The 9,106-nt window shown below is 36.8% G+C and overlaps 1 pseudogene; it reads right to left on the bottom strand.

The window, feature by feature from the left end:
• Window positions 1–1,167: 1,167 nt before the first annotated feature.
• On the bottom strand, window positions 1,168–2,625 carry LOC133250069 (60S ribosome subunit biogenesis protein NIP7 homolog; annotated as a pseudogene).
• Window positions 2,626–9,106: the final 6,481 nt, after the last annotated feature.

The raw sequence follows: 9,106 nt of genomic DNA, 5'->3' as shown, positions 1-9,106 counted from the left end.
TGCTTTATTTTTAGAGATATCACCTTTGGCATTTAAACTAAGCAAAATATTCACTAAAGAAGTTGGTTAACAATTCAGGTAGTTTAAAAATTTTTTGTCTGTGCTATGTTTTTCATTAAAAATATTTTAATAATTTTTGAAGGCATGGGGGAAGGATGGAGGAGCTGAATTACTATTTCAGGGTCTCTGATTACTGTTTTTTTGTTCAGTTCAGAGGTAAGGTAAGATTTATAAGAACATATATATATGTACAATTGAATCACTTTGCTATATGACACCTGAAACTAAGACAACATTGTAAATCAACTATAATTCAATAAAAAATTTTAAGTAAAATAATAAAAGATTTATAAGAGAAGTTACATTTTAGAAAATCAAGGTGATAAAGTAATATTCAGCCTGGGATTGTACCATTCAAGAAAAAGAAAGATTTTAAAAAGTGCTTATAAAAGTCAAGATAATAAAATTATATTCATAAGATCCTACTCATAGTAAGGAAATACTTAGTATAAACATTATAAAAATAATCCTTACCATTTATTCAACACCTATCATTTGCCAGGCAATCATGCTTTAATGTCATGATTTCTAATTCTAAAAACTATTCTTAGGAAGAAAATCAAGTTGTTTTTTGAAACAGAAAAAGGAAATGAAGCTTATTAAAGTTTAATGACTCATCTAAGGCCATACAGCTAGTAGACATTAGAACTGGTGTTTGAATGCAAGTTTTTCTACCATACCACACAGCACCTACCATAAAGAAAATCAGCTGAATAAACTTCTCTTATTATTTTATCCAAATTTCATTTGTAAAGTCCCTGTACAGTCTATTATTCTGATATGGCAATATCTATCTTTCATAGTATTAATAATTAATTAAGAAAATCCATCACATTCTTACCCTGTGTTTGGAAAACAGTGTTATCACAAATAATAGGCTATTCTTGTCCTCAGTTCCAACAATTTAGAACCTGTTACTCAAAACAAGAAGCCCTTGGATTAAAATATAAAACACAGCATTCTATTTAGACATTCTTCAAGATGGGTGGATGGCATCACTAATTCAACGGATAGGAGTTTGAGCAAGCTCCAGGAGATGGTGAAGGACAGGGAAGCCTGGTGTGCTGCAGACTATTGGGTCGCAAAGAGTTGGGCACAACTGAGCGACTCAACAACAACAAATTCTATTTTGCCACAATTACAAAGATCCAAAACTCCATTTTTGAGCCATTTCTGCATAATAAAAGTCTAGTCTGCATTTGTCCTTAACAGAGAGAATATTAAACTAAGAAGTCCCTGAAGAGGTCAGAGTGTCAACAAAATTCAACATGATGGTGGAGCCCACACAGACAAAGGAAACAAAGCCAGGCCCTTCCACACAGCTATACATCCTCAGGATGATTTCATTAAACTCAATGTCTCTTCATGCCACACGTATTCCCCAATGTCTGCTAGGTGAAATACCACAACTGCCATGGGGTCTACTTTCCTGCAGTCTTGTGTAGACTTCACTGCCACCTCAAAACCCAAAGGGATGTCTGCCATGGAGTACACCAGGACTTCCTGGTACTGAGAAGTCTTTTCAGTGATTCCAACAAGTCCAGATTTCACCACAAGTTTCCCATACAATAAGGAATGCTCTGCTCCAGGCTTTATCCACACTTTATATTTGGCATAGGGTGCTAGGGAATCCAGAATTATTCTGTTAAAACTTGTAGGTCTTGCATGTCCCCAAAGACACCAGCTGTGTCATTGGAGATACTGGCAGGCAACTTCAAGATCATCTCATTCACGTAGTACACTCAGTCCTTGTGTAGCTTGAAATGAGGTGCCATAAAGCCTATCGACCATAGCTGAAGTCTCCCCGATGTAGTCTACTATCTTCTCAAACACTAAATGGGTCTACTCTTCAGTCAGTAGTCTCCTTTTCCTGCTGGGTTCGAACATCGGATGATCTTGCCTCATTTGCTGGAAACAGGTCAGCAGCCAGCCGCTGTCTTAACCTCAAACCTTGCCTCTTTAGCCCGTTTCCAATTTTTCCCCCCGCGCTAGTGCCCCATAGCCTGGAGGATCATCAAGGAAAGAAAGCCGGCCTAGTGAGAAACCATAGCGACCAGAAGCGAGCTCCAGTTGCTCCTGGTCCTAGATTCTAAGCCAGCGCCCTTGCTGAGCAAGAGGGAAAGTGACCGCAGCTTCTGAGAAGATGGCGGCGACGGCAACTGTACTATCCTCAACCACTCTGTCGGCCACAGCGATGGCCCCCACTGCTGCTCTTGGAGAGGTGGACGATGAACAGCTCTTGGTGTCACTGTTCTGGGACCGCTTCCAGGAGACCCAGTGGCCATAGTGGCCGGATGTGGGCCGCTCCCTCAGGGAGGTGAGCACCTGGCTTAAGAGCGAGCATAGCTCGCCACATGGTTTCTAAGTTGAGGTCATAAAGAGGATGCAGCTTCATCCATGCTCTTCCTTGAAACCACCTGAGCCACCACAGATGAAGTCTGACTACCCTAAGACTGCCATGGTGCAGTGGCCCAGACACGCCACCGACAATCCCAACTTGGTCGGTTCTTCAGTTCTCCACTTCAGAGAGATGTGTGGAGAGGCTGTTGTAAAGTTACATTTGCAGCCACAATCATTCAAGTCATCCACAGCCATTTGAGTCATCCTAGCTGAGATCCCAGAGGCATCTTTTGTGCTTTAAAAAAAAATTTTTTTTTATTTTTTAACTTTACAATATTGTATTGGTTTTGCCATATATCAACATGAATCCACCACAGGTATACACGTGTTGAGGTTTCTTACCTCACCTCATTTCAAAACCCGAGCTGATGCAACTACTTAGTGTCCAGAAGGAAAAGCGAGTCCAAGTCTAGGTCTGTAGAGAGAATAGAGCACCTGAATTCAAGACCCATGGAATTTCATATGTGCTAGTTGGTTTGTGAATGAAGGAGCATGTAGAAATGTGTGAAAGGATATGCATCAGGCTGTTAACATTTGTTGCTTGTGAGGATCCAGGAGATGAGGAGGACCCAGGTGGCAGGGAGAGGAGGTGACAAAAAATATTAAACGCTCTTTTTTTTTCTTTATACTATTTCACTTTCACTAAACACATATTGCTTTTGCAATTTTTGAAGAGAAATTAAAGGGAAAATATTGGGTTTTTAAAAAAAAGCCTCAGAACATGCCAACTTTCTTTTTCCTTCATCCCCCCAGCCTCCCACGGTGATGTCTGTTGATATACTTCTAGAATTCTATACGCTGCAGCACATGAGTTAAATTAGAAGTGCTAATAAGGAGAGTGTGAGGTCATTGGCAGAGGAAAGGAGCCATTTTAAGTGACTGAGTATGATTCATTATACACAGGTTCAGTCACAGAGAACCTCTAGAAGGCAGAGTTTTGGTGCATAGCTAGTAAGTGGAAATTTAGAAGGCTTCTGAGTATTTATTTTAATTATCCATGTTTCTTGGCGGTTATGTGGAAAAATCTGATATTTACAGTTTGTTAACTGTTAGACAAACACCTAGTTAACAGCAGTCTCATTAAGACTATTAGTAGTTGAAAGAGACTAAGCTCAACAATATAACCAAAGTATAATTCCCCTTGCTGGAAAAAAAAAAAAAAAGAATAACCTGAAAAGATAAATACTCTGTGATAGTTCTGGCCTCAATACACAATATTCCTTCCATGTAATAATCAGAAAGAGTTCATTTAAGGTCAGTTGCCTCTAAAACACAAATTTGTATTTCTGGCAGATGTCCTCCAAAGGTTTAATTGGTTTATATCCAACAACTCTAAACAGCATGTCAGTCATTTTTATTAGTATGCAGTGCATTTCACAAGTCATTTTCCCCAAAAGGGTCACTAGAAAGCTGTTAAATTCAGACATTTCACAAATGGATTTATGGAATTTTCCTATGGGTAATTCTACTTTGAAAATTTTCCAGGTTAAAATTGTCAAAGTCATGGTCTAGAGTGTAGAACTTTGGAACTTTGCTTATTGATTTGCCCTTATCCTGGAGCAGACTCAGAATTGTTTTCTGAGAAAAATCTTTACACTTTCCACAGTGCTCGCAGACCGCCTCTCTACCAAGGTAGGCCAATGCCAACTCAATACAAAGTCTAAGTTAGGCACCTTAATTTTCATAAGGGGACATTCTCTTATGTCTCTTTACTCAGTTGATTTTTAAAATATATACATTTTGAAGTATATGAGTTTTAAAAATATATGTATTTCAACTAGTAACACTAAATAATTACTCCAAAACATTTGTCAAATAATCAGATAACCACCACTGGCCAACTTTTATCAAAAATCAAAGTCCACAATAAGTGAAGTAAATCAAAAAGAGAAAGACAAATACATGATATCGCTTATTTGTGAAATCTAAAATATGACACCAATGAACCAATCTATGAAGCAGAAATAGACTCACAGATGTAGAGAATAGACCTGTGGCATCCAAGGGAGCAAGGAAGGAGTGGGGATAGGGGCTGGGAGTTTGGAGTTAGTAGTTGCAAACTATTACGTGTAGAATGGATGGTCAACAGGGTCCTACTTCACAGCATAGAGAGCTATATTCAGTGTCCTGGGATAAACCATAATGGAAAAGAATATTAAAAAGAATGTGTGTGTATATACATATGTCAGTTTGCTGTGCAGCAGAAATTAACACAACATTTTAGATCAACTATGCTTCGATTTAAAAAAAAGTCAAAGTACAAGAAATAATATCCATGAAGGACAGATTAAAGGGCATGAAGTTCACCCAGTCCAATAAATAGTAACAGTATTTACCCCCGGACCAATCTAGACATTAAGAGAGCTTATTTCATTGTTTTGATTTTTTTGTACTGCCTACTTACAGAGAGTTGCATTTGCTACATTGTACTTTGGCCTTATGCTCTCAATTTACATTGAAGGGCACTATAGAAACAAAACTAGTTATTTTGATTTTAAGACTATTGTTGATAATATTTTCCTTTCCATGATTCCTTGAAGCATTCCTAAGAATTCCATATTCTATTCTTAAGCGTTCAAAATACTAAATTGGAGGAGAACATTTTCTCAAATTTCATAGCCATAAAAACATTAGTTTATTAAGTTTTATCCACATTTATTATTTTTTATTACTGTTATCATTAGGACAGTATTTCTCTATGTGATAATATTGTCCTTTTAGTTTTGGCTAATCAGAAGTTTGGAACTAAGTATAAATATGTAGTTGTCTTTTAAGAGTTTTGTGGGAACTTGTGGCACATATTTCTGTGTATTAACTTTTTTCTTTAGTTATATCTCATCATTTTAAATTTATTTTGCTTGTAAATATGTCCTTAATCTTCATGTTATTATACTTGTGCAATCCAGTAAGCTGTTTCAAATATTTTTGAAAGAAAGCAGGTTATAATTCTTCCCTGGTAGCTTATCTGGTAAAGATTCCACCTGCAATGCAAGGAACCCGTTTGATGCCTGGGTTGGGACATTCCCCTGGAGAAGGGATAGGCTACTCACTCCAGTAATCTTGGACTTCCCTGGTAATAAAGAATTGGCCTGCAATGCAGAAAACCTGGGTTCAATCCCTGGGTTGGGAAGATCCCGTGGAGGAGAGCATGGCAACCCAGTCCATTATTCTTGCCTGGAGAATCCCCATGGACAGAAGAGCCTGGTAGGCTACAGTCCATGGGGTTGCAAAGAGTTGGACATGACTGAGTGACTAAGCACAGCACAGATTATAATTTAATAGGTGACCATAATCCTGTGACTAGAAAACTTTCTAAAAAGTCTATGGGTGGTAGGATTTGGTAAGAGGCAGAATAGAGAATGCTGGTAAAGACACTGCTGGGTTGTTTATAATAGAAATTCCTGAAGGTATCACATGTTTTTAAAGAAATGAAAAATTGCTGACATCCATAATCTGGTGTATATAAAAATAATAATGTAGGATCTTAATCTTAAAAAGAAGCCAATTTACAACTTTAGAAAAATGTTTCTGTTGAAACATTTTTTTCTGAATAATAATTATAAAATATTCTGAAAACCCTAGTATTGGCTTGCTCAGAATTGTTAAGTTTCATTAGCAGAAATGTGACAAAGAAACATTAATCCTAAATGTGTTTCTAAACTGTAGAAAGTAGAAGCAGAGATTTATAGTCAAGTTGCAAATTTCATTCACACTGTATGTATCTGTTATTTTGCGTCAATTTAAAATGGTCTTGTTGCCCAGGGCCACTGAATATGATCCAAACAAATGGAAAGGTATTCTGTGCTCATAGATTGGAAATATGAATATTATTAAAATGACCATACTACCCAAGGCAATCTACAAATTCAGTCCAATTCCTATCAAAACACCAGGGGCATTTTTTTTATAGAACTAGGACTTGCAGCCCTAAAAATCGTATTATAACACAGAAGGTCTCAAATAGTGAAAACGATCTTAAGAAAGAAGAACAAAGCTGAAAGTATTACACTCCCTGATTCTAAACTATACTGCAAAATTACAGTTACCAAAACAATATGGTACTGCCATAAAAACAGACACATAGATCAATGGAATGGAATTGACAGTCCAGAAATGAACCCACTTTACATGGTCAATTAGTCTACAACAAAAGAGGTAAGGATATACAATGGGTAAAAGCAGCCTCTTCAGTAAATCCAGTTGGGAAAACTGGACAGCTGCATGCAAAAGAATAAAACTGGATTACTTTCTCAAACCGTATATAAAAATTAATTCAAAATGTTTTAAAGACCTAAATGTAAGACCTGAAGTCATAAAACTTCCAGAAGAAAACATAAGCAAAATACTCTTTGACATAAATTGTACCAATTTTTTTTTTAATCTGTCTCCTTAGATAAGAGAAACAAAAGCAAAAATAATCAAATGTTACCTCATCAAACTTCAAAATATTTGCACAGACAGAGGAGACAATCAACGAAATGAAAGGGCAACCAACTGAATGAAAGAAGATATTTGCAAATCTTATTTTTGGTAAGGGGCTAATATCCAAAATTACAAAGAACTCATACAATAACAACAAAAAATAAACAATGAGATTTTTTAAATGGGCAGAGGGCCTAAACAGGCATTTTTCCAAAGAAGACATGCGGGTGACCAACTGACACATGAAAAGATGCTTATCACTAATTATCAGAGAAATGCAAATTAGGACTACAGTGAAATGTCACCTCACACCTGTCAGAATGGCTCTTATCAAAAGAGACAAGAGATAATGAGTGTTGGTGAGGATGTGGAGAAAAAGAAATCCTCATGCATTGTTGGTGGGAATGTAAATTGGTGCAGTCACTATGGAAAACATTATGGAGGCTCCTCAAAAAATTAAAAATAGAATTAGCATGTTATCCAAAATACCATCCCTGGGTATTTTTCCAAAGAAAACAAAAACAGTAGCTCAGAAAGATATATGCAGCTCATTGCAGCATTATTTACAATAACCAAGGTTATGGAAGCAACCACAGTATCTATCTATAGATGAATGGATAAAGAAGATGTGAGATATATATGTGAAAAGAATAAAAGCATTTTCAGCTACATGGATGGACAAAGAAGGTATTATGCTTAGAGAAATGTCAGACAAAGGAAGATAAATACTATTTGATTTCACTTATATGTGGAATCTAAAAAATAAAACATGAACAAACATAGTAAATAAAACAGACTCATAGTACAGAGAACAAATAGGTGTTGTTGGGGAGGGAAGGGAATGAGTAAAATAGATGAGGGGTTTATGAGGTACCAACTACCAGTTACAAAACAGATGAATCACAAGGGTGAAATGTATAACAAGGGGAATATAGTCAATAATACTGTAATAATTTCATATGGTGCTGGATGGTAACTAGACTTATCATGGTGATTACTTGTAATGTATAAAAATATTGAATCACTACATTCTAGTAAAACTAATATAAATGAAAGTAACATAATAATGTAAGTCAGTTATACTAATAAATCCAGAAACTAGGAGGAAAAAGTATTTTTTCTGCCTTGGAGACCATCATAAAAATAAAATCTTTACCAAAATCCACCAAACTTGTCATATCTGTACCTGATTTGAATTGTGTAAGAGTGATGTTCAAGCAATCTTTACTGAAATTTTAGAAGAAAACAACGGAAAGGAAAATAAAAGACAACATATACTTCTTGTGATATAATAAGAAAAATACATTACCAACTTTTAACAATACAAAGTTAATACTGAGATGGCAAACATTATCATATTTTTTTTGAACTATGTTGACTTTAAAAAAACCATTTAGCTTTTTGTTAATAAAAAAAAATGCCACAGAAGGAAACAATGTATGAACTGGAACTTCAGAAAAACACAATCATGTAGAATTGAAAGTTCAGTTTAATTCAGTCACTCAGTCCTGTCCGACTCTTTGCAACCCCATGAATCGCAGCACACCAGGCCTCCCTGTCCATCACCAACTCCCGGAGTTCACTCAGACTCATATCCATCAAGTCAGTGATGCCATCCAGCCATCTCATCCTCTGTCATCCCCTTCTCCTCGTGCCCCCAGTCCCTCCCAGCATCAGAGTCTTTTCCAATGAGTCAACTCTTCGCATGAGGTGGCCAAAGTACTGGAGTTTCAGCTTTAGCATCAGTCCTTCCAAAGAACATCCAGGACTGATCTCCTTCAGAATGGACTGGTTGGATCTCCTTGCAGTCCAAGGGACTCTCAAGAGTCTTCTCCAACACCACAGTTCAAAGTACTTATGACTAGTTTCCTGAAAATTTTAAGGATGAAATCAGCCTCAGAAAATAAATAACACTTAACTAGTAAAGCTCTAAGAAATTTATCTTGGGTCACATCTCCTTAAACTAGACATAATGAAATTTTAATGCTTTGAGTATCAGTTTGTGCTAATACTCAGTGAAAGAAATATTTTAAAATTTCCATTAACAAGACACTCCATATTTCGCATGCGTGCTTAGTCGTGTCCAATTCTTGGTGACCCCATGGACTGAAAGCACACCAGGCTCCTCCGCCATGGAATTTTCCGGGCAAGAATACTAGAGTGGGATGCCATTTCCTACTCCAGGGGATCTTCCTGACCTATGGATTGAACCCACGTCTCTGGC

Source organism: Bos javanicus, chromosome 6, assembly GCF_032452875.1.
Source record: "Bos javanicus breed banteng chromosome 6, ARS-OSU_banteng_1.0, whole genome shotgun sequence".
Lineage (NCBI taxonomy): Eukaryota > Metazoa > Chordata > Mammalia > Artiodactyla > Bovidae > Bos > Bos javanicus.
The sequence above is the reverse complement of the archived record's forward strand: the minus strand, read 5'-3'. Positions and strand labels throughout refer to the sequence as shown.